General features: G+C 35.9%; 1 protein-coding gene across 3 annotated transcripts in view; it reads left to right on the top strand.

Moving 5' to 3' along the window:
• Nucleotides 1–27,044, top strand: part of TRIQK (triple QxxK/R motif containing) — a 79,203-nt gene that overhangs the window by 13,929 nt on the left and 38,230 nt on the right. The window contains exon 3 of one of the 3 annotated variants that reach the window (XM_032467538.1): nt 7,794–7,892. The exons of the other annotated variants lie outside the window; for them this stretch is intronic. The gene's annotated coding sequence lies outside the window, so the exon portion shown is untranslated. The remainder of the gene's footprint in view (nt 1–7,793; nt 7,893–27,044) is intronic. 3 annotated transcript variants of the gene reach the window in all.

Raw genomic sequence — 27,044 nt, forward strand, 5'->3', positions numbered from 1 at the left:
GACTTGTGGTATGTTTTCTTTCACTTTGTTTTTCTTGTTTTGGTTTGTTTCTGGCAATGAACTTGAGTTCGGAATCTGGTTCTTTCTTATGGGAGGCAGGATTACAATGGGAAAGTGTTTTTACTTGGATTTATTTTGTGATGTTTGGCCAAATCTGAGTAAATGAAGCAAGATCCATAGAACTACAAATCTATATCTGATTAATTTGTTAAATCATTTAGTAGTATTAATTATCTGTGAGGGTTTGTTGCTACAATAAATATTTGATCTCTCTTGATGTTTGATACACTATGATACTTTGGTATATTCCTGTATTTTGATAATTATATATTGGTAAATCAATGTTCCTGCATAGTAAGTAACGAACACATTAAGATCATCATAAAATATTCAACATTGTTTTAAATCTTTCTTGATTAATTGGTACATCCACATTTGACATGTTTTATGGGGAGAGGAAATATGTCATGAAATGGAGAAAATTAACCTTCATTATATCTGTGATCTTACCTTCTACTGTCATCTTACCTTCTACTGTCGTCTTTCACCCCTCTTCTACTCAGAATTCTTCAATGGCTCCCTATTTCACTCAAGATAAGAGCTTAAGTTTTGACACTGGCCTGTATGTCTCTGCAAGACCTGGCCCCTCGTTCCCTCTCTAGTGTCATCTCTAACCACCTTGCTCAGCCATATTGTCTCCCTTGGTGTTCTTTGAACATGCCAGGCATGTGTCCATCTCAGGGTTTTTGCATTATCTTTTCTACTGAATTGCTTTTCTCCCAGATATCTGTGTGGCCAATTTATTTACCTTCCTTTGGGTTTGTTATTAAAAGGTCACTTTCCAAACGAGATCTTACGTGCTCACCATCCAGATGTCCCTGCTCTGTATTTTCTACTTAGCGTTCATCTTATCTAAAAAACGATCTATTCTATACTTATTTGCCTTAACTTACTGTCGTTATCCTTCACAAGCATAGTAGTTCCTTTTATGAGGGCAAGCGTTTTTGTTTGCTCTGGTTTTACTTTAGAGTAGTCCCTGGCCCTCGATGAGTAAGTGAATGAATGAATGCTTAATTTAGCGAATATTTTTTAAGGACTTGCTATGACCTGTGCTAGTTGATGGGGATACAGGAATGAAATGCACAGTTCCTGCCCTTGGAAGTACAGTTTGAAGGGAGATGGATAATAACAGCAGTATGAATAGAATGTTATCATCACTTGAGGAAGCAGCATTTGAGTCAGACTGTGTTGGGCTCATGAAAGTCTTCCTGAAAAAGGTAACCCTTTGTATCACTCAGAATAGCCCAGTGCTACAGACCTATGCTGTAGGGACAAAAAAAGGCCAACTGTCATTGTCTTAACACAACAAATATTTATTTCTCACATAGACTACATACCCGTAATGGGTTGGTATAGACTCTAAGGGACTGACGATATTGAAGACTGCATCTGAACGTACTTCCACAATCACTGCAGAGGTGGGGAGAGAGGTGGCTAATTATGCACCGGTGTGTTTAGAGTTTTATTGGTCAAAGCAAACAGCTTTATTTCAAATGGGAGATTGTGAAATATAACGTTGCCTTCTACCCGAAGGGAAAGGCAAGTTGGAAGATATGTGAATAGAATTAATGAGTTCCATACCTTTCTACTGTTTTTTTTTTTTTTTTAATTTTTTTTACCTGTCATTCTTTAAAAAAAACAAAGAACTTTGCTGTGGTATAATTCCTGTACAGTTCATGACACATATTTCAGATGTACAATTTGATGAATTTTGATAGATGTATATACCCTTCTACTCTCTTAAAGGAGTATAAAATATTTAAATAAAGAAGTATTTGAAAGCATTTTCAGAGAAAGGAAGAAAGTGGGCAAAACCAGTAAGCTGTTATGTAGTATGATCATTTCAGAAAACTGCATGGAATTAGAAGTAGTTGGAGCGCTGTGTGTATGAGGGATAAAGGCAGGTAAAGAGATTAGTGGGAAAAGAGGGTTAGATTATACCATACTATGGGATCAGAACCCTATCGTAAAGGACTTAGGGGAACATTGAATGATATATTGAATTGAATTCAGGGGAGTTTCTTGATTGAGAAATTATGAGGGATTATTCTGGAAGCAGTGTCAGGGGATGGCTTTGAGGGCAGGAAAAACTGGAGACAGTTCAGACCAAGTATGGTACTAACGCAGTCATGCTGGTGAGACCCTGGGTGAAGACAATGACAGAGGAGATGGCAAGGAGGGGGACAAAAGGTAAAAGACAGAAGAAATATTTACGGGGTGGGCTCCAGGGCACAGAGGAAGCAGGACGCTTCACATGCTGGCAGGACACAGGACCCTTCTTACACTGAGACCAAAGTAAAGGTTCGGACATGAGCAGTGTTCATGCCTGAGCGTGTGTACATGGATCTATGTCTGTTTGGTGTTGGTGTGAGAGAGTGAGAGTGAATTCGCAGAGTGAGTGAGTCTTACCGAAGGATCTGTATTTGACTTGTGATTTGGGAAACAAATGTGCCCAGACTGAAATGAAGGTGGGTTTCAGGAGAGCCCTGTAAGCTGGAGTGACTGCTGAGTCAGGTGGGAGATGGGGTTGACTCGGGGCTCAGAGTTTGCTGGGCAGTGTTATGTACTTGTATAAAATCAGTTCAAAAATTTCCTGTGAAAATTGCTTTGGGAAGTTCAGTTGCTTTTTTCTTTAAATTGTTTACAGTTCAACAATAATTTGAAAATATACACTTGTAAAAGAATTTTGTGTATGCTGTTTCCATTAGAGGGACCCATGATACATAATTATCCCCTGCCCCCAAATTTTGGTTACTGTGCTAATAAAGACCTAGTTGTTTTATATCAGAGGAAAATTTTCTAAAACTACTGAGGTAGTTATCCAGTGCTTTTATAAAGTTATTTTTTAAATTATAGACAGAAATGTAATAGTATAATATTATAGTGAAGTTTCATTTTCAAAAAGAAAAATAGAGAAATGATCGGAATACTAATGCTATTTTTCTTAAAGGTTTTTGGAAGACATTGGAATGCATTATAATTTAAAAGATATTCTAAAGTTGTATTTCTTGTTTGCCATTGTCTTTTAGACCCATGGTCATTTAAAATATTTGGGGTGGTAATTTTATTACTGCAATTTCAAGTTTTGGCCATTGACAGAACCAGTTTTTCCTAATGTCAGACTACTACTCTTGTAGAAAGAACCATGCTGACTTGCCCAATGCATGTGGTGGGTATAAAAGTGGGAACTGTATTTAATGTCTTATAATAATCTTTAATGAAAAAGAATATGAAAACGAATATGTGTGTGTGTGTGTGTGTGTATATACATGACTGGTACGTTATGCTGTACACCAGAAATTGATACATTATAACTGAGTATACTTTCATAATAATAAAAAAAAAGAGCATTGTGACAGATAGACTTAGTAGAAATAACATTGAGAACTTTCAACTCCTGAACTCCTGAGGAGAGAATAACAAAGAATTGGTGGAAGTGTTGATCTGAGAAAACTCTTTTCTTGGACTGGAGGATAATTTGAGACTTCTGACAAAGCTCAGAGATTCAGTTGTCAGTTTTAAAAATGGGGACTAGGGTTTAAGTTTTTGTTGTTGTTCAGAAGCCTTCCATTTTAGAAAGTAAGTATTTTTTAATACTAATTATGCACATATACTGTAAGCATGTAAGTGATAATCTATTTATCCAATGTTTCCAACACTTATTAACAATAAGACAGCATACTGTAATTTAGCCATTTAAAGGTTATCCAAAGGTGCTTTTGTTGAAGCAGCTTAGCCGGTAAAAGAAGATGGTTAGGAGACCAAATAGTAGCAGAAAGTATGCAATTTATACGTAATTAAGTTTTATGTAGGATACATATTATGAGACCATTCTTTTTTTTTTTTTTCTTCTTGGATCTTATTGACTTTTTAAATGAATGTGAGGTCATCAAATTCAGATTTTTTTTTTTGTCTAAAAAAAACCTATTTGGGCTGTGTGGTGCTTCAACAGTGGGTAACTAATTAAGCCAGCATGATGTAATGATACTGACAACATTTATTGAGCACTTACTATGTGAGAAGTACCATATTAAGCACTTTAAATGAACTAGCTATTCAGTTTAATGCTTACAGCAGCCACAGGGGATAGGAATTCTTACTGTACTGATTTTAAAAATGGTAAATGAGCTTAGCTTGGTGAACAACTAAAAAGTGATGGAACTAGAAAGGAAATGAGTTAAAGTAGGAGAGAGTTAACCCACACTTTATCAGGCTCATTGTCTTGTAAAAGATGGAAAACTTATAGTAATATTTTAAAATGCAAAGCATTTTAAATTAAGTTGATCATAATAAAGCATAAAGTGTGGCTGCTTTAAGTGAACATAACAGTCTTTAGGAAAATATCCACTCAAAAATGTGTTGTCTACTGTGTCCTCATTGTTCTAAGTGTTTGGGATTATTTAGTGTACAAACACTTGTGGTACTACGTTCCAGTGGAGGGAAGTCAGAAAATAAACAATAGAATAAATTTAATGTGAAAAAGGCTTGTTAGCATTTTTAAACTAATAGCTGACAGGCCTAAGGTAAAGTAATTTTTCTCTTGCATCCCTGCTCATCTGATTGTTCATACTGTTTTGTAGTGTTTCATCCAGTCATGAAAAGGATGAAATATTTACTGCAATAATATGGTTATTTATCTTAAGTAATTAATTTGAGATTAAATATCATTGACCATTCCTTTGAAGAAATCCCCCCCTCTCCTTTCTCCTTCCACAGTGAAGATGCAGCTTTCCAAGGAAGCAGTTAAGTGTGACTTGTGAAAAAACTCTGTTTTCTATAGTGACAGAGCTACGTGGTCCAGGGCTGAAACAGAATGACAGTGAAGAGTCTTAGGACATATTTTTCCTATAAAGGACACACTGAACTGCAGTCTCACTACCAAAATAACTGCCAGTGCTCATGGTTAAAGATTCAGTCTTATTCTCTTTGCTTGCGATATATAGGTGCGTGTTTACATGCATATGAGAAAAAGAAGAGAGAGGATAAACGTAAGAATGAGAATGAATTATGGCAAAGCTCCCTAAGTGCCTTTGTTTTAGTAGCGTTTCAGAATTCTACCACTGCAATTCAGGGAATTGGTTAAACATTTGCATTTATTGTTAAAATAGAGGATGCTGTTTTCTCTCTTACGTCTCTTATTTCCCCTCAAGGGATCTCGGAATTACTGTGTTGGACAAGCCTCTATGTAGCTCTTTCTGGTATACCACTCTGAACGTCCCTACTTGGTAGACCATCTTACATTTATTCTTTCTTGTGAATGCTTTAAGGAGTTAAAAAATGGAAACGGTTTATGAACTTCATTACTGAAGTAGTAATGATGTGGTACAGTGAAAAATTAAAATGTTCAATCACAAGGTCATTAACAAAGAATGGAAAATAATTAAGGGCGAAAGATGAAAGAAGATTTTTAGATAAAATCAAAACTCAAGTATGAAAAGACCACTGTGCTGAGAAAGGCATAGGGAAGGCTTTTGCAGAGGGTAGAATCTTTATTAAAAGAAAAGTCCAGTTCTGTCAGTAACTAGACTTTTGCACTGAAAGAGATAACATGAAAGTCTTTGGAACAGGCTCTAGAAAAGTTTTGGAAAAAGTAAAGATAATGAAAGTGAGAAATGTAGCTTAGCAATAAACAGTGGGGATTATGATGCATTAAGGAAAATGTGGACCAATCAGAGATTGTGATTATGGCCAATAATGTGGAAAAGTTGGAAAACATTTTTCTTCTTTATTAATTGCTTCATGCAGTTTATTCATGGACTAAGGGTTGTTTACTTTCATAAAGTCCCCTTTTCTGATCTGAGCGAAACAGGGCAAGTTTGAAGGCAGGGACTCACAACAATTCAGTCTTTTTACTGCATTCATTTCTAAATGCCTTATTTGAAAGAGAATGTCCTGGTTTATGATTTTCATATTTTTTTCCCTTTTAGAAAGAGGCAGATGGTATGAAAACTGGACTCCCTTATTTAAAGGGAATGTTGATATTTATAACTAAGCTTATCTCCAGAAAGATTTGTTTTTTGCAGCTGTTCCAGGTTGGAAAAAAATATTATATTAAAGCCCTGGCTTGTTTTTCTTTCCATATTTAGGGGGGAAAATCTTCAGAATGTGAAAAAGTGATGTTTGGTTTTAAACATGAATGCAATGTAAACTGTGATTTTTTTGCTCCTATATGTGAATGTTCTGTTGGTGTGCTGTGATGTTACTCTTTTTGTTTCACTGATCTATTTCCTAGATACATCACACTTGAGGCATAATTTGCTCATCATTTTCCCATCATCAAAGTATTCTAGGAAGAGTAGTAGATTTTCACTGAGTTACTCCTTTATTATTAACCAGACTACTTTCTAACTTTTCATTTTGACATTTTAGTTATTTTCCTTCTCCCAGAGTATACGTGTCACTGGGAAATTAACTTTTTCTATTCTTTTTTTCTAGTTACATTATTTTCTATGAGATGTATTTTTCTTTCTTATTTTCTGTTCTTTGCTTCTATTTTCAATTATAAGTGCTGCTGCTTTTCTCTGAACTTATTTCCGAAACTTACCTTTATAATTTAATTGAAAATTAATTGTATTTTAGGCTAAACTTAATACATGGAGCTGTATCTCTTTGGGCACATGATAACACTAGAATGAGTATCTAAGCTTGTACATGCATGTAATCTTTGTACATACGTGTTTTGATTATGTACCCGCACGTACACAATTTTCCATAAAGAGGATTTTAGTAATAGGTATATTGATTTACTGTGAATAGATGTGATTATTGATTTAAGTGGAAATAACTTACACAGTTTCCTTGTCAAATTAAAGCAAACCCCAATCTTTATGCAGAGATTACCTTCTTGAATATGAAATATTATGCAAATTATGACTATGACAGACGTATTTTTCCTTTCTAATAATTAAAACTGAAACTTTCATTTAAAAGTTTTTATTGTCTCTCGATCAGCACTCATAATTAAACGATTTAGCTTAATATTGTGAAGACCGGCGTATTGCTTAACTTCGTGAAACCAGCCGTTACTAGTAGCAAACGATTTAATTATTTCCAGAGAGTTTCTGGCTGTTTTCTGAATAAACCCTTTGAACTTCAATCTTCAATTCATAAAATAATCACTCGCTCTCTCTTTAATCACATAGAACATGAGTAACTTTAGTATATTTGATCATTTCAGTTTATAACACGTCTTCTTTTATTCTTCCTTTATTCTTTATGACGATAGCCACAGTTACAAGTGTTGAGAGGAATATGTGAACTCTCTGTTGATTTATCACCTCTCTATCTTATTGTAAGGAACGCATTTCACGAATGAATATTAGTTCATTGTACAAACGCCATTTTTTCCTTGCGTGAGTATTTGCCTAATGTGGGTTTTAGTGAAAATTTAAGTGCAATTCTTAAATAAACAAATTGGCATGAGACACTGAAAGCTTCTTGCATTCTGTTACTCTGTACTCTTACCGTGTAGCAAAGCAAGTGATCCTACAAAAGGTATGACATTATGAAAACAAATCTTTTTTTTTTTTTAACATTTTTTATTGATTTATAATAATTTTACAATGTTGTGCCAAATTCCAGTGTAGAGCACAATTTTTCAATTATACATGAACATATATATATTCATTGTCACATTTTTTTCTCTGTGAGCTACCACAACATCTTGTATATATTTCCGTGTGTGCAAACAAACGTCTTGCACCTCACTGCTCCTGGTTTTGCTGTTACTGCAGTGTGTTCCGGGTGGATACCTATATGAGCCAGCATTTAAGGACCATGTGACTTGGGATTGTCTGTATTCATTCTCTATTTCTTTAGCCAAGATATCCAAGGTATGTGCTTTTCAAATTCTTTGAAAATAATAAAGATGAAAGGATGTTCTTTCTAATCAGTACCTAACACATTGGAATGACACATAAGTTCAAATACAAAGAGCTAGGGCAGAAATCAAATAAGCTTTTTTATTATATGTTATGGCTGAAGGAGATGCTGTGTTCAGTCATATAAATATAGAAGTAACAGTGTATAAAAGAAAGTAAAATAAAATATATTTATAAGCTATATTAAAATAATTGAATTTTCAATTCAGAAAACATTTATGTATTTCCCAGGCTTGTAGCCTTTTGTTGTGAACATCAGTGGTCATTATTCTGTTGGTTCATGGGGAAAATAGCAAACTGCTTACAATAATCGCCCTCTTTTTGGGGGAAATGTCTTTCTAGAGGACCTGATTCAGAGGTGGAATGTTAACTTATCTGAAAGCAGATTTAGTTAACACTGTTGACAATTGTCCAATGGGAAAGAGAGAAAACTTGGCATAGTACTAATGCCATTTTATAGTGAATAAAAATTGATTACAAAATAGAAACCATTTAAATATATGTTAGTAAAATCTAATGACAATTTAATTTCCTAATAAGAATATAGTTTAGGATGGACCTAACGAACTTGACACATTCTTTTGTCTTTAAAAGCAATGACTAATAATAACCAACATGGCTATGTGTAACTCACTGAATAAACTAGGTCACGGATAATTCATTTCCAGGTATGCATTAGTTTTCTATTGATGCGGAACAAATCACCATAAACTTTAATGTCTTACGACAACCATTTATTAGCTCAAGATTTTGTAGGTCAGAAGTCTGGCATGGCCTGAATGGGTTTTCTGCTCAGGGGCTTACAAACCTGAAATCAAATGCCAATCAGGCTGTTCTAGGCTCTGTGAAAGAATCTACTTTGAAGCTCTTATGGGTTGTTGGCCGATCATAGTTTCTTGCAGTTGTAGGACTGAAGTCCTCATTTCCTCCTTGGCTGACTGACCTCCTTCAGGTCACCCTTATTTCTTGCCATGTGGCCCCACCCATCAATGGAGAATTTCTCTTACATAAAATCCCTTTCACTTCATTTTTCTCTGACTTCTCTGGCTTTGACTTTTAGACCAAGATTGAAAATACTCGAATGATTAGATAAGTCCCATTTGGATAATATCCCTATTTTAAAGTCAACTGATATGGAACGTTAATTAAATATGTGAAACCCCTTTGCTGTTAATGTAACATAATCACAGGAGTTATATTTTATCATATTCACAGATTCCATCCACACTCAAGGAGGGGAAGAAATTTGCAGAAAAGAGAGTATTGGAGGTCATCTTATAATTCTACCACCCACAGTTGACATAGGCATTACTTATCAATATGAGTGTATGGATAGCTTTGAATTGACTGGTGCTCCAGGACTGCCTCATTATTTTTGTAGCAATACCAGGTCATTCTTGCTTTATCCGTTTAACTTTTTGTATTTACATCTGACATTCTGCTTCCTAGGTCTCTGCTGCTATTATCGTGGTTTTCTTCTTATCTGGGTTTAGAACAGGTGAGAGAGAGGAACCCACACATTGGCATTTCTATTTTTAAAAAGCAGCTAATGAATTCCTCAGGAGAGTTATTCTGGGTCTCCATCGGACATTCAAAACTGTTTTGAGAAAACACAGAGTATCCCACTTAATTGCAAAAAGCTGTAATATATTTAGGAATTGATGGGGCAGAAATGGAGTAATGAATTATATTATCACAGGTCCCCCAGACGACAGACCCCGAGGCACAGCTTAAGCTTGGGTGTGATCCTAGGGGTAGAAAAGAGAGTGAAAAAAATGGAAGAAAGAAAAACTTTAGATAAGGAGGAAAAACAAATATAAGGTGGTTACTAAGCCGGCTGCAGCTGCAGGAGAAAATGTAGATTTTTGTTTAGTCATGTGGGACATCTCCAGGCCACCCATTAGTTGGATTGAGGAAGGGAAAGAAATTTATCTACCAGTGTCTTCCTATCTCTTGTTTTTCATTGTTCAAAGCTCACCTCACGGCATGTCACTAAGCCTGCGCTTTGCAGATGGTGGTTAGGCTGTGGGACTTCACTGGGATTTGGAAGTGACAGGAGGGGCCAAGCTTCCTACACGTCTAGGTATAGATCTTGCTCTAGCCGTGGTGGCGGTGTTGGAAGCTGTGCTTTGACCTTCACCCCCAGAGGAAGCCAAGTCAGCCAGCAGTGTTAGAAGATTTGTTGAGGGTGATGGCAGCTGCTGTTCATTAGCAAGTGACTGAGGATCCAGTAGGCAGTGAATCTGGGGAGGTACATAAGTTGGGTCCAGCACAGTATGATGTGTAGTGATTGTGTCTGGCCAATTCCTTTAAAGGTTCCTTATTATATGTAAATGTGCTTTTGATAGTACCTAGGCTATAGGTAGAACTCATTAAATGTTTAAGTTTAATTTTTAGATAACACAGCCTCCTTGGTTCTTAGATCAAGTCTTTTCAAATTTTAGATAGGGTTTTTTTTTTTTTTTTATAGGTAGGGAAATGAATCAAGCATAATTAATGTGATATCGCAGATATCGTTCCTTTGGCTGTCCTTTGTTAGTTGAGTCCTGGAGTTATTCTGAAAGACCTTAATCTTGTGGATATATTGCTTTTCAAATATAAGTACTCAACCAGGTCATTTTCTTTACTAGTGTAGACAAAAGCCAGTTCTCTAATTTTCACACAGTTACTATAACAGCAGAATTCAGTTTAATATTCATGTGGTCTTCTTAGACAAATATTTTGTTATTATTATTTATTTTGCTGTCATTGTTAATAGAATCAGGGTAGGGCTGAACCCAGGTTCTTTGATACGGCTCGTTGGGCTGTCAAGCTATGAAGGTTCAGGACAAATATGCTCAATCTCGGAGGTTTCTTCTGCTTTTGTGATTCTGTCATATTAATAAACTATTGTGCAGACCAGTTGTACTCAAATCCTTCCTTTGATGTCTCTAAGGTAAGTTCCATGGCTTCAGCAGTACCATTCTTATTCACAAGTTTAGGTATATTCATGTATCTTTTAGTTAAGTTCCATGGTCTTAACTACCACCTAATGGTCCCAGATTTTTTTTTTTTCTTTCAAACTAATGTCAAATGTTAATTTCTGGGACTATATTTTAACTGACTTTTGGAAAAGTCTAACTATAAAGAAAATAATAGCTATCTAAATTTTGTCATTGATTGAATGAATAAACTAAACTGTGTAATTCAAGTAAATTTTCATTGTCAACTGTACATGAAAAGCATATTGCCTGTTTTATAATGAAATATTTCATTACCAAATGAAGTGTGATAAAATAATGTTATAAACATCTGTGTCTCACACCCAAGATTAAGAAAGAAAGTTACAAATTGAAAACTTCCTCTTCTGGCCATCATGGGGTAATAAAGGCCGTGCTTTACCTAGTTTAAACGGCCAACAATAACAAACTGGTATTTTTCAACAGTTTTAAACACTGGACAACAGACAGCATAGAACTGTGATTTGTTAGGTAAGGGAAACAAACAAGGTAAGCACTAGCTTTCTTCCTGGAATTCATTTCCTGACTGTGGGTATAGAGGGAAGGAACCCAAACAGAACCCAGCAACCTCACTAAATTTAGCTGATAAGAGGTTGGAGTTTGAAGCTGAGTGGGCTATATATTGTGGGGCTGAGTTCTGGAAGGAGCTATGCAGCCAGAGCGTATCAAAACTTGCATAGGGGTTCCCCTGAGTCTTTACTGGGTACTAGGTCATGCATGTATAGTGTATAACTCTACATGGCAGGACATAGCATGGGATGGGGTTTTAAATTGAACAATTCTGAGAGCTTACACAGAGTTGGGGAGATTAGAGCCTTGGCAAATTAGAATGGGGTGACCTCATGATCAAGTAGGGCATTTAGTGGAGACCCCAGATGTTATAATGCCTGAGAAGTAGGACTGATCTATCTGAGTGAAGGCAATTCCAGACCCAACCTAGAAAAACTTAATAAAACCTGATCAAACTGATTTGTAACTTAACTGCCTTCCCATCCTTGCCTCCCCAAACCCCAAAATGTTTCAAAGGAAGAAAATGATATCCAGACACTCAACAAGGTAACATTTATAACGTCCATCATCCAATAAATATCACAAGACATACCACGGAGCAGGAAAATGTGATTCATAACCAGGAGAAAAAAAAAAAAACCAGTCAATAGAAACAGAATCATAAATCACAGATTTGGTGGACCAGTGAGCAAGAAATTGAATCAGTTGTGATAAATATTTTTACATTTTTGAAGGAAAACTTGAACAGAGAAACAGAGATATTAGAAAGAATCCAAGGAAGTTCTAGTGATAGAATATACAATTTCTGAATTAAAAATTGTGCTGTATGATATTAATGGCATAATAGAAACTGTAGAAGACACGATCAGTGAACTTGAACAAACTTGTAATAAAATCAGCCCAAAATAAAAAACAGAGGAATGATTAAAAAATGACAGAGCCTCAGTGACTTAGGAAACAATATGAAGTGGTATAATATATATGTGGCTGAAGTCCTAGAAAGAGTAAGATGGAAAAATATTTGAAGAAATTATGGAAGAAAATTTTCCAAATTTGATGAGAACTTTAAACTCACAGATCTAAGAACTCAAGGAACACTAACAGGATAAAAATAAATAGACAAACTAACAGATACCAAAACACATCAAAATTACATTTTTGAAGACAAGGATTAAAAAAAAAAAAATCTAAGATAGCCAGAGCAGGGGAGGAATATGAAACAAAGAAAAAAGATAAGTTTGAAGAGTGTTCATCAAAACTATGCCAACTAGAAGACTGAAAGAAAATAGTTGTGACCCTAGAATTCGATACCCAGCAAAAATATTCTTCAAAAATGAAACACAAAATATTTACTTTTGTACATCAATAAAAGCTCAGATAATTTGTTGCCCAAAGACTTGCATTACAAAGAATGTTAAAGATAAGTTCTTTAGGAAAATGGAAAATGAAACATCAATCTATACAGGAATAAAGGGAACTGGAAAATATAAATATGTTGATAGATATAAAAGACCTTTTTCTTATCTTATAAATCTTATACAAGATGCTTGATTGTTTAAAGCAAGTGTATTAGCTATGGTTTATAATTAATATATGAAGACGTAAAATGTATGACAAAAATAGCCCAAATGAGAGAGAAGGGCGATTGCAGTTTCCTGTTGCAAGGCTTTAGAATATGTAAAGTTGTAGAATATTGTTTGAAGATAGAGCGTGATTAGTTATATACGTGTGTTATAAATTCTTGAGTTACCACTGAAAATACAAAACAAAGAGGAATAACTAATAAATTAAAAGTGAAGACAGAATACTAAAAAAACCTCACTAGATCTCAAAGAGGCAGGCTAAGAAGAATAAGGAAAAGAACAGATGGAACAAATGAAAAACAAATTGTGTGATAATAGGCATAAACACAAATATATCATAAGTCAGTTAAACAAAATTATCTTTAAAAAACTCCATTTGAAACAGGTATTTCCAGTCTGGGAAAAAAGGCAAGACCCGATTAACAAATCCAATTATTTACCTCTGTGCAAGCTGTCTCATCTTCCTCCCTCATTCCCCACAGATAACCAAAGGATTTGGTGTTTTGGTGATTATTATTAGGAAGTATTCAAATATATATAATATATACTTACCCACATTAGCTTTGGATTTGAATGCTTTAAAATGGTATGTAAATATATGAGCACATGCATTTTTGTCCACCCATTATAGCTGCTTTATGTTTTATTGATGAAAAATACTGATGTACATGTAGGATTTTTTTTTCCAAAATTTTTTTTTGCTGTTATTAAAAGTGCTGCACTGAACATTCTTGCTAGTGATTTTGTGCATGTACTTGTCGAATTGTTTCTCTAATTCATAAAACTAGCAGTGGAATTGATGATTTTGGTGTATACATAGCTTAAACTGTGTTAGATACGGCTGCATCACTCCTCAGATACTCATTAGTTACTGTTCTTATTTTATTGCAGTCATCTATTCTCTTTAAAAAGTGCCGTAAGTGGTCTTGAATGTATTTTAGAGGTAGGCATAGTATTTATAGGTATTTTGTAGATTTTATTGTTATAGTAAATTATGATTTTTGTACCTAGACTTATATATAGTAACCTTGCTGAGCTCTTGTAAAGCATCTTGTACAGATTCTAATAATTTGCCTATAATTTGTTTTCTCCACCCCTCAATCATATTATTTGTGAATAATAGCTTATTTTTTTTCTTCCCAATCCTATGTCCTTTCTCTCCTTGTCGCACTGGATTTCTCAGTACAATGATTATATTTGTCTTGTTTCACTCTTATGGACAATCTTTATCTGTTTGCCTACTTATCAACAGTTAGAAAGTTCTTTTCTCTTCCTGCTTCCTGCCTCCCTTCCTCCCTCCCTCCCCTTCTTTTTTTCTTTCTCTCTCTCTTTAAGAACCAATGTTTATATATGCATGACTGGGACATTATGCTGTACACCAGAAACTGACACATTAAAACTGACTATACTTCGATGAAAAAAAAAGAATCAATGGGTACTGAATATAACTGAATGTAATGAATTTTATTTCTATATCCATTGATTGAGAACTTCCAATTTTTTCTCTCCTATAAATAGTTCACATGGAGAATATTATTAACGTGTTATCTGATATTAAACTCTCCTTCCAGTTTTGTTATTGGCCTAGCTTCTTCATGGTGAATTTTGTTGTTATGAGTATACATACTAGATTTAGTTTCACAGTATTGTCCTGTTATAGATTATCAATATTTGCTGAATATTTGGCCATGTTCCCTTTTCCACGTCTAATACTGTTTGTTTGAACGTCTTTTCCTGAAAGTTTGTTCCATGTTACTCTTTTTCAGAGGATCAGCTTTTGTCTGTATGGATCACCTCACTTCCTTTCCATATTTGTTTTCTGTCTCATTATTTATTGCTCTTAGTTCATTGTATTCCTCCTTATGCTTTGGAGGACTTTACTCTTCTTTTCCTAGTATTTTCTTTTTAGTTCTTTCTTTCCAAGATTTCATCTATTTTAATTTCTTTCTTCTAAGAATTATGCTAGTTGAACCCTGTATTTTCTGTAACTTTTCATTGAAGTATAACACACAGCAGCTTGCACATAACACAAGAGTGTAGATGATATGTTTTCACAAAATGAACACTCATGTAACCAGAGTCCTGATCATTTCTAGATATTTTTCAGTGAAGTTTTTTAATCTCTGTAGTCTCTACCTTGATGGAAATTGAAGTCTTTGATTGCTTTCTGACTATTTTTTTTCCAATCTGTATTTTCCATTTTCTTGTTTGATAGCCTTTCTTTAATTATTTCTTTTTTGTTACACTAAATACTCTTAAAAGATCAGCTATCAAGCAGTATTTTGACACTTCTTTTAATGAAATACCTTATAAAAGGCACTATACACTTGATAGATCATGAATTAGGGAACAGGAGGTCAGAGATAGAACCTATTGCAAACCAGAACATATGATTTTCTCATTTGCATTTTTGGTTCATATAGGATGTCTTTTTTCTATCAATCCATTGTTATAGAAACATTTAAATATACTTTTTAGTATTGTACTTTTTTCTATTTTTTAATTTATTTGTTTCTAAATGGTAGTGTCATATTAGTTAATAAGCCAGTACTTCTTCCCATTAAGCTTTTTCTACATTGTTTTATCAATTTTTTGAACTCAATGCTCTTTATTGCCTTTCTCTGGTAGTATACTTTGGTAGTTTTATAAATATGTAATTTGTATTACTGTATATAAATATAAGTTTTAATAACACATTCTGTTTGAAAACTACCAGTCTGAGAAATTCTTACATAGTAAAGTGGTAATGATATAATCACATAGGACTTCAGTATAATGAGTGCATTGAATGCAGCTTCTATGAAATTGGATGTGTACTAGTTGTTTTTATACTTATGACATTTATTTACTAATAAAGCTATTTTTTAGAAAGTCGTATAGAAATAGGAAACTATGAGAAACAAAATAACCATAAAGGGCATTCTGATGGTCGCCTTGAGCTGTTTGTTTCCCCTTATATACTCAGATTAAGCTCACCTCAATGAACATACCTTTCATTGGTTTTAAAAGAAATATTTAGGAAGTATATAGTATTATTATTGGGCCTATCCTAATGTACAAGGATATGTTTCTAGGCATGAAAATAATTTTCTTTAACCTGAGACATATGCTCATGTGTACTAGGTTTTTAAATTTGAAGGAGATTTGGGAATTGTACAAGAAGGAAAACAGCATGACTTTGTCTAGGTCATTCAGTCTTTTATTGAAAAGACATGGCCAAACTAAGGTTCTATGACTTCTGGTTTGGTATGCTTTCCTGTAATACTGGTGTTTTGTCAGAAGACAAACACTGTGTGTTCTTGGAAACTATCCAGATGCCAAACAAGAACTTTATTTTTTTAGCTCCCTCTTCCTGAAGTAGCTAGCCAGAGAGAGAAAGTGATTGAAAGCAAGACAAATGTAGGTTAGTTTTTGTTCTCTCTAGATGGACTTTAAGTCATTTTTTCCTAGGATGTTTTTATTGAATTTAGAGACCTGATTACCTGAAATAGATAACATACCTTGAAATGACTAATCATTAACACAAGTGATGCTTGCCGTTAAACTAGATTAAGGAAGTCCAGTGAGTTATCTGTACATTTTACTGTAGGAAAAAGTGTGAGAATGATTGTTTTTAGATCTTAAATTGTGATGAATCAGTAAGTATGCACGTCATTTCATAATATAGACCTTGAATGTCAGGAATTTGTTGTATGCAACCTGGATATTTCTTATGTATGAATACTTACATATACAGAGTGTGTGGCTGCACACTGAAATGCTTTAGTTGCCTGCTGAGAATCCACTGTTTATTCCTTATCTTCAGAGAACCTTGATTTTATTCTGTTATCTACCCCTCCCACATGCAGCCATGTGCTTGGGGGAAGGCAGCCCCGCAGCCAGCTTTCGGGATAGGCCTAGCTGGTTTAGCAGCCTCATTTTCCTCGCTGTAGAGCGGAGCAGATGTCTGTAAGGTGTAAAATAATGTGATTAGCATCTGTGGGGTACTTAATATTTGATAGTGCTATTATCTTAAGTTGGTCTACCTCAGCGAAGTTTGGTTATTTGGTAGATTTAGTTGAAATGAGCTTTTGCTTATTTCATAGGTGATCTACAAATTTAAATAGATACTAACTTTTTATTACTAAATACAAAAAAATAAATATGACAGATTTACATTGATAACAATGTCTGACAGGTTTTTCCCTGTCAGAGAGGCAAGTTACAAATATAAATGTGGAAAGGGCAGACCTACAATGAACTGTGTGGCTTTGGGACAGAAATTGGAAGTATTGACCTCACATGAATGCATATGTTCCCTGCCTCTGTCCACTGAGAAGGCTTGGAAACAGTATCACTCCATTAGCAATGAGTATATCTTGTCCCCAGAGCTTGACTTCTAGATACTGTTCCCCACTGAAAGGGAGCTTGACTCCTGCGAGAAATGGCAGGTTTCCAGGGCAGGAGCAGAGAAAGGATAAAGTGAGCCTCAAATATTTTATCATGCCAGGAAATAAAGAGGGGCTTAAAAAATGATGGTAATATGTCAGAAGAACACAAACCACTTGAAGGACCTTCCACTGGCTAAATTCAGGGCAATTTGAGCATCAGAATAAACAAATGATATAAATGGAGTCTAACCCATTGAATAAAATGGTAATTTATGAGTATATACTGCTATAAGCACAAAAATGAATAAATAAATGAGGAGAAGAGAATACTTTTTGATACAGTAGAATGCCAACCAATAAACATGGAAGGAATGATGGAATTAGAAAATCACCGTTTGGCAACTGAGTATAATTAATTCAGCACAAAACATCAATAAATGCTAAACTAGTAGTTGCAAATTTGATGACGAACAGGATATTTGCATAGTTTCAGAGTCCCTTCACACCAAAAATGTATTAACTACAAAAGGGAAAAGCCTAAATTCACAGTGGAGAAATCAGTCAGGTGTCACCTTAATCAAGCGATCAAAGTTACCACCACCAGGTGAGGAAAGCATGCAATGAGAAGAAACAACAGTGCTTCTGGGATTTCTGGGATAGTCCTGGGAGTGTAGGTAGAAAATAGTAAAAGCAAGCCAGTCAGAAGGAGAAATGAGAGAGAAAGTAAGAGATTCAGGTTGGACATGCTCAGAATGACGCTGGATGTGTGATGGAAGGTCAGGGCTAGGATGTAGGTGCCTAAGGCAGGTAAATCTGTATCTGAGGGAATGAGGCATCTAAGAAGAGCACACGTGGAATGGATGAACTACGAGGAAAACCGAAGTTTAACAGACAGACTGAGGAAGAACGCGTAGGAAGGCAGTCGGGAAAAGACTGGGATGGAGAAGGAGGATAAACCGGAGAGGACTGACTTAGAAACCGATGACTTAGAGTTTACCAAGTGCAGTTGGCCTTCCTTATCCACAAGTTCCCCATTCTTGGATTTAACCAGCCATGGATCAAAAATATTCAAAAAAAAAAAAAAAAAGAAAAAAAATTCCAGAAAGTTCCCAAAAGCAAAACTTGAAGTTGTCCCACACTGGCAACTGTTTACATGCATTTTGCATTGTATTGGGTATTATAAGTAATCAAAAGGTGATTTAAAGTGTATGGGAGGATGTGCACAGGATCTATGCAAATACTATACCATTTGATATGGAGGACTTGAGCATCGTAAGATTTTGGATTCTTGGGGGTCCTGGGACCAATCCCCCAGGAATATCGAGGGACAACTGTACTCAGTAGTGTCTCATATCACAGACAGGTTTTGTAAATAAGAATAAGGTTGTCCCGTGGCACAACCTGATCTTGTGGTATTCTCATATCTGTAGCAAGTATTGTCTAAATAATCATCTGTTTCCTGAAATGTGAATATTCCAGAAGATTTGCCGTTCTTTCTTTGTATTGCAGCACTGTATGAAAGACAAAATCAATTGAGCTCCAGTGTGTTGTGAATTGTCCTTGTGTGCATCATAGTTGGGGCAAGAGTGTATCCCAGTGACCCAGGACGGTCCTGTTTATGCTTGTTGTCCTCGTGTCACAGGGTCCCATTTCATTCTCAGAAGTGTCCTGGTTTGGATGGTAAATTATATGGTGACCCTACTTCTGGATCTCTGTGGACAGAACAGTCCTTTTATGTCTGAAGCTGGGGAACTGAGTGATAAGGATGTCTCTTAGCCAGTTCTTGGCATCTTTTATTCATCAATCAGATGCTTATTCCCTTCCCTTCTAATCCTTCTAAATCAGCTTTCCAATAATCACTTTATTTCACCAAACTTTACATGAAACAAAGGTTTTATGGGATGATCATGTGCAAAATTTGAAAAGTTGGACAAGTAACTTTGGAAACATGACATATTCAAGTCCGCTCTTAGAGACCGACAAGGTACCTGCAGAGACTGGGTAAAGCTTTTCAGTAAACTTCCCAAACTTATGACTGTATTGTCCTAAACCTACCACACTCGGTTCATGTTTGCTTCAATGTAAAATACGTGTAAATTAACAAAAATAAAAATCTTAACTTTGTTTGAAATAAGCCAAACTTGGTCATAAGAAGTGATTTTGATAGATTTAGGGTGCACGTCACCTACAGAGATTTATTATTTAGAAATTCCCAGTCAAATCTGTTTAACATTTGGGCTAAACATACAAAATATACTTTTTGCTAGTAAACCTTTGTCTCAGGTAACTCATTGAAAGCTCTGAATAATATGAATTTGCTAATATTACTTCAGAACCAAGAAAAGGGAATTCATATTGAGGAATTATGGTAAAATAGATACATATCTATTTACTTAGGAACTTCAAAGATAAGAATAGATACCATCTGAGATGTCTGCATCTCAAGGTATTGTTTTCCTTCATCTTTTAGCTGCCAGTTTTTGGTACCATCTGGACGGAATAACGTTTTTATTATCGATATAATTGAAACAACCTTGGGTTTCATAAAATTGCCTAAAGATGACCTAGTTTAAAGGGATTGTAAGTATTGAAAAATCAAGGTTTGTGACCTTTAGAGCTATAACTCTATTTTGAATTATTGTCTCATTTAGGAAAAACAGTCTGAAGGTGTGTTGGTTAAGGGTTAAAGTTATGAAGCTGCCTTTTCTCTATTTCAGATTCCCTGAAGCCAAACCGACCCCTGCTTCCTCTTACTCCTCTTGACTGTTGCTTAAACTCTTAGCAAGAGTTCAACCTGCATTACTGGTTTTATACTGGAAGTGAAGATGTCTTTGCTCCTTTTACACGGTTGGATATGTGTCTCTTCTCGTATCAGCACTTGTAACAGTAAAAACAGGGCCTGCAGTTTTGTTTATTTGGTACCATATTAGTGTGACCCTATAGGAACTTTTTGAAAGTACAGTTTACATTAAAAATAACCTGCAGGTAGGGAGGGCTCTGTGTGAACTCTGTATTTTCCGCTCAATTCTGTTGTGAACCTGAAACTGCTCTAAAAGAATAAAGTCTATTAAAAAAAAATAACCTTTATTTCAAAGGGAGTGTAATTTATGTCATTAATGACTTTTTACTATTAAAAGTTATATCATCGGCCAAGTCCTAGCTTAACTAACCTATCTTCTTTAGCTAATATAATATGAGAAATTAACTGAAGTGCGTTTCCCATTTTGCTGAATTTTAAACCCTGTAAATCGTAACGACCCTTTTCCTGCTTAGGATCACGGTTACTTATCAGAGAGCAATCCTCTCCCTCCCAGATCTGAGGTGCCCATTCCTTTGATAGTTGTGCAAAATTCAGAATTAAAAAAAAAAAAACAATTCCATAGGACCCAGCTAATGCCACCCCCCCCCCAGGGATGAGCGTTGCTGATGGCGCAGTTGAGGCGGCTTTCTGTCTATTCTGGGCAGTATAAATTTACTGTGTTGTTTCCAAGGATGTCGTGTGTCCAGATGCCACAACAATCTGTGCATTAAAAAGGCATTAAAATAAAAGTAAGTAAAATATTTGTGGGTATCTTTTGATGGAAGCCAGAGAATTTGTGATACAATTATGTTTGGATCAACTAATTCTATTAGGTTTCAGGAAAAACAAGTGCATTGTTTACTTACAGCAATTTTAAACATTTTATAATGTGGATTTATAATACTACTCGACCCTCACCACCTACTCCATATCTACTTTTCCCCCTATATTACCTATTTTTGTTAATGACATTACCATCTCTCTGGCCCAGTATTCTGACAAGTATGGTCCAGGTGCTCCCTGAGTTTGAAGATCCTGGCAGGGTGTTGGTGCTTGTTTAATATGCGGCTCCCTTGGTCCTGCCCTAACTTTACTGACTGGGTATCTCTGCAGAGTGAGCCCTGGGACTTTGTATTTTAATTATGATTCTGATTTAAAAGCACAGGCATCTTCAGTTTGTCCTCTGCTTCATGTGCCTGCCTAGAATGTCCCCAAATTCGAAAAAGTCAAACACCAAAATGTCACTTCCTTTCTCCTCCAATTCCTCCAATAAGGGAGGAATTGAACACGCCTAGATTTTTTTTAAGCTTATTAATGATATTCAAACCTTCCAGTCTTTCCAATATCATTTTAAAAGTGTCTGATTTGGTTACTTCTCTGCACAATACCCTTTTATGGTTTCCTGTTGAATTCAGAAACAGTCTGAAGTTCCAGCTGATCATTAAAAGCTTCCGCGATGCAGTCAGACTGCCTCACTCAGCCTGCACCAAGGAGGACGGAGGCCCTCCCCAGTCCCTGCGCAGGTCTCATGTCTCCTAGCAGTGTTTCTCAGACGCTAGCATACACGATTACATAAGAGCTGGTTAAAAAGAAAAACAGTGGTTTTCAAATGTTAATGGCCAAAACAAAACAAAAAAACCCCTGAAAACTTGGAGATCTGTGGACCTTCGCCTTTGAGGTTCTGATTCATTAGGACGGTGGTGGGGCCCGGGAATCTGCATTTTAAAGATCCTCTGGGATAACTCTTGATGCTGGGGATGGGCAGACCCTGTGTTGGCAAAGGCTGACCTAGAGCCTGTGCTCACTCCTGCTGGATCGGGGTGCCTGGCTAGACTCTTGAGGCCCGAGTTCTTTCCTTTGGAGCTGAGATGCTCCGTTCTGGCCAGCTGGCCCTTCCCACGGGGACTGGCATCTCCCAGGCCACAGCTGACTCCTGAGCGGCCTCAATACAGTTGTGAGATAAGCTGGTTCAAGATACTGCACGTCCCTGTTAACATCTTCATTCGCTGTCCAAGATGACCTATTGGCCATTTGTCCTCCCCTTCACACTTAGGCGCCTCATTATTATTTTGTGGGTTTTTTTTTTTTTTCATGGGCCAATCTTTTGCTATTCCCTTATCTCCCTGTATTTCTCTGTATATCCCTCTTAAACCCCATCCATTCTCAAGCAATTGATCATTACTTTTACCTCTTAACATTCATTGAAACCTTGTTCTTCTCATAGACACCGTTTCTCTGACGCCTTCTTAAGTGGACACTGTTCTTTAACCCTCCATCCACCCGTGGATCTGGAGTCTGGTTATTACCTTTTTCTGTCCTTATCACCACTTCCAGATCACTTACTGGAATGACAAATGAATAAAAAACCCAGCTCCTCTGTGGCTCATTCATTAGACTTCAGTGCCCTCTCCCTCTCTCCTTTGCTATCATCTGTGGATATTCAGGCCACTCAGTCTTCCTCACTTAGAGTCTTTCTTTCCGTCCTAGCCCAGATTTTTTCCACCATCCTGGGTGCCTTCACTATTCATATGTATGAAGTAGGTGATACCCTGGTCTCTCATTTCCTTAACTTACCTGCCATATATTTTTCTATCATTTTAGTAACCCTCCATCATAACCTGGTTCATCTCAACAACAACATGGATCACCTCACACTTTTATTAATAATCTTTAGTTCTTGAGTAAGAGAGTACTTCGGTTATTTGACTTTATCCAAATCTTCACGTCCAAAAATGGATCTACTTTCTGCTTACCTTTTAAACCCCTGCTGTCTCCATTTTATTTTATGTTTAGGCTCCTTGGTACATTGCTTCACCCACTTTTATAGTACCGTAATCTTCCTTGCCCTACTGCCCCTCTGGCGTGCCTGTCTGGGAAAACCTAAGCCTTGCTGAATCCAGCTGTCCCCCCTTCCCTGGGCCAGCGTTGGGCAGCTGGGCACTAGAAATGTGTTATTTTCAGTCACGTGGTTTGCTGCTACCGTGGACTCTTGCTTACCAAATTAACTTGGTCTCTTAGTGTTTGTTATTAATCCAGTTTTCCCCAGACACCTCCTTCCACTTCTCGACAGCAGAAATTCCAGCCTCTGTTACTCCCAAATCGCCAAACTTTCCACCTTCCATTTCACTCTTAGGAGAAGATCGTACCACTAATTCACAGTGAAAGAAGAGGTACCACTGAGAACCCCCGTACTTTTGGCTACCAAACCACAAAACTCACAGAATATTTTTACCCATCCATTTTCCCTCTCTCCTGCTGAAGTGAAATAGGTAATCCTGTATGGTTATTCCCTCGAGGGTACACTGAATTCTCTCCCTGCCCATCTGCTTGGAAACCTCAGTCATTTTCTACTTTTTGTTCCCCTGTATCTTCATCCTTCACTTTGCACTGTCTCCTTCCACTTTTAGACCAACTCAAATTTCCACCTGTATTCCAAAAAAAGGGACAAACTTTCAAGAGTTTAAAAAAACGAGGCATAACAAAAAACCTCCCTCAACCTTACTCTCTCTCCTCTTGCTACCCTGTCTCTCTTCTTCCTTTACTCGTTTTGTAATAGATTTGTCTAGAACCCTGTGTTCTCCCCTTGCACCTATCTCTTAGCCCACAGGAACTAAGCATTTCAGTGCATGTGTCAGGAAGGAGCAGGATGACCGTTGTTAAATCACGTTATAAGGCCGCGTAAAACTGATGAATGCCCATTCAGTGTAGGTCCAAAGGAGCCACTGCTTCTTTCATTCAGCATAGTAGTTTTTGAGATTTGTTTCCATAGTAGATTTTTTGCATAGTAGCACAGTAGATTTTTGCTGGGTAATATTTCATTATATGAATAAACCACATTTTATTAGTTTTTCTGTTGATCAACATTGGAGCTTTCTCCTATTTTTCCTACTATGAATAAAAATTCTACAGACATCCTTGTACAAAGTTGTTTTTTTTTCGGGGACAGGGCATGTGTATTTCTCTTAGGTAAATACCTAGGAGTGGAATTGCTGGTAGCTAACTTTGTAAGAAATTGCTAACCAATTTTCGGAGGTGACTGTATGATTTTATACTCCCATCAGCAACGTGTGAGAGTTTCGGTTGCTTCGCATCCTCCCAATGTTTTGCAGAGTAAATCTTTATTTGAATCATTCTAGTGGGCATACAGTGACATCTCCATTCTTATTTTAATTTGCATTTTGCTAATTACTGATGATGTTGAGACCTTTTGCATCTGCTTATTTGTCATGTGTATTTCTTCATGGGTCAAGTATCTGTTCAAGTCTTTTACCTGTTTTTTGTTGGGTTGAATGTCTTATTATTGAATAGTTCTTTATACATTCTGGATGTAAGTTCTTTTTGTCAGATTTTCAGGTATTATGAACATTCACTTCCTACATGTAATTCATCTACTTCTTTTCTTACTTGATGAAACCCCACTACATCATTTTTATTTGCCTCTTTGGTGCATACTATCTGTGTTCTCCCTAAGAAATATTTGCCTGCCCTAAAGTAATAACCTTTTTTTCCCTAACAGCTTCATTGTTTTATTGTTTAACTCTGTGTTTAGATCTGTGGTCTATCCTCAATTGATTTTTACATGTGGTCTGAGATAGGGGGTCCAGCTCTTTTTTTAATAAGGATACACAGTTGTTTCAGCACTATTTGTTGATACTGTATTCATTTTAGTTCTATAGTATTGATGTAGGGGAGTCCCAACCACCAAGATTCCTTTCTTGGAACACCACTTTGTGGAGTCATACAGCTAACTGGCCTATAGTTACTTTTCTTATGAATTTTTTTTAATCAGTGTTGGCAAGTGATCAGGATTTTAGAAATCACCTTTTCCCATATTCAAGTTCTTACATACTCTTTCTGCAGCTACAGACAAAAATTAATTTGGCAAAGTGAAGATGATGTGGTCACTTTGATCCCCGAAAACGTTAGGAAGATCACTGTTTAACTCTTCAGTTTTATACAATAGGGATTTGTTCCTCCTTGTAATGACTTGTCTCAATGTTACATTTATGTCAAGGTATACACTGTCTACTTGGATGATGTGGCACTGCTCTGATAGTCTTTTAATTACCTTTTTTTTTTTTTCATTTCCTTAAGTGTGGAGGATTATCTCTAGAGATCTGAATTATTTACCCTTGCTTGAAATATTAAAATATAGATTCCATGAGTGAGGGGACATGGAAGTGACATTTAAAGTAAATGGCAGAGTGAATGACCTTGTCAAAATCGTGGAACTAAAAGCTGAATTTAATAGTGCACTGGAGTATGAGCAGGGAACAGATGACAAGCTTGGACCACTAACGGTTCTTCATACTAGAGAATTTTGCTTTATGTAGGAAAAAGGGCCAACATTTGGACGACTTAAGTGTGTTAATTACATGACCAGCTTTGAAGCTCTAAAGCACTGCTCTGGAATGTGAGATCAGGCACGCTTCTTCTTTATGAACTACCTTCTTCATCGGAGCATCCAGCACAAGATTGTTTTTTCATGAATGGATGAACGGTTCCCAGGTCTGATCACAGAGCCAAACATCTTTTTTGCCTATGTATAACTTCATACTTAAGTAAGATTTTTTTTTTCAATAAGGGCCCCTTAGCCTTAGAAACTGAGATGGTTTTTTTTTTGTGGTCATGGGTTGAATTTTTTTTTAATAACCTGTGTTTTGATCTGTATTTAAATGTCACGGTCTGGCTTGAATGCTTTTTCTAGAAGCAGAGACTTATGTGAAGGCTTCAGGTTTCTTATTTTTGCACTCATACTTTCTGAGTTTCATAAAGAAGGTATAAATAAGCAATAAAATAAGTTGGTTGGAATGTGATTGAATATAACACTGCCTTTGTATTTTTTAAAGGTCACATATTATGCTTAAAAATACATATAGCATATTGCTGTGTGAAATTCAGGTTAAAAAAGGATATTAAAAACCAAAGAACTCTCTTTGATTTTAAAAGTCCTAAAGAGTGTGCAGTTTTAATTAAATAAAAATTAATTAGGAATTATTTTAATATGCAATTGAGGCATTAAATAAAATTAGCATTTTTTTCTTCCTTAAATATGTGTTATCAAGTTTCAAGAATGTTAAAACTTCTCTGATGATTTAATCTGAAATCATTCCTACAGCAAAATTCATAAATAATAAATATTATCTTATTAATCCATATTTTAGTTTAGCTGGGTCTCAGAGCAAGTTAGCTCCTCAGGGAATGCAGTCTTCTTTATAAAAGAAGGTGATGAGATGTAATCTCCAAGGAATTAAATTGTGAAAACAATCTTGGTATTGTACATGCTAATATAAATCTGTTATTCCCTTTCCACATCTATCACAACACATTTTAAATTATGGCTGATCTTATATGCAAATAACTGTCTTATTAGAAATTGCGGCTGTGTGTGCTGATGTCTCCCTGGATTTCTTGGGAGCTTGCTATGTAACCATCAAAGCAATAGAAATGACTGATGATTACTGCAAGGCTTTGAAGAACAAAGAAAAGTCAGAGCATTTTAGAGGTTCTAGGTGTCTGAGGCATTGACAGTTTGCACCAGACACACAAATGGGTTTCTCTTTAGATCATTTAAAATCGCCTCAATGTGATTATTGGGAAAATAAAATATTTCCACCTTCTTGTGTTTGTTGCGACTAGTAAAATTTATGCAAGTGTGTGTTCTCTAGGCATTTTTTTTTTGTTCATTTCAACATATTTGTTACAATGTAATTTTGCTTACAGAATAGAATATAATGATTTCCAAGAGGATACAAATAAAGTTTAAATTTGTGAAATTTTGACTAGGAATTACCCATTACCAAAATAATTAGGAACAAACATTTAAAACTAGTTCCTATTTA

The sequence above is a fragment of the Camelus ferus genome, chromosome 25 (genome assembly GCF_009834535.1).
Source record: "Camelus ferus isolate YT-003-E chromosome 25, BCGSAC_Cfer_1.0, whole genome shotgun sequence".
Taxonomy (NCBI): Eukaryota; Metazoa; Chordata; class Mammalia; order Artiodactyla; family Camelidae; genus Camelus; species Camelus ferus.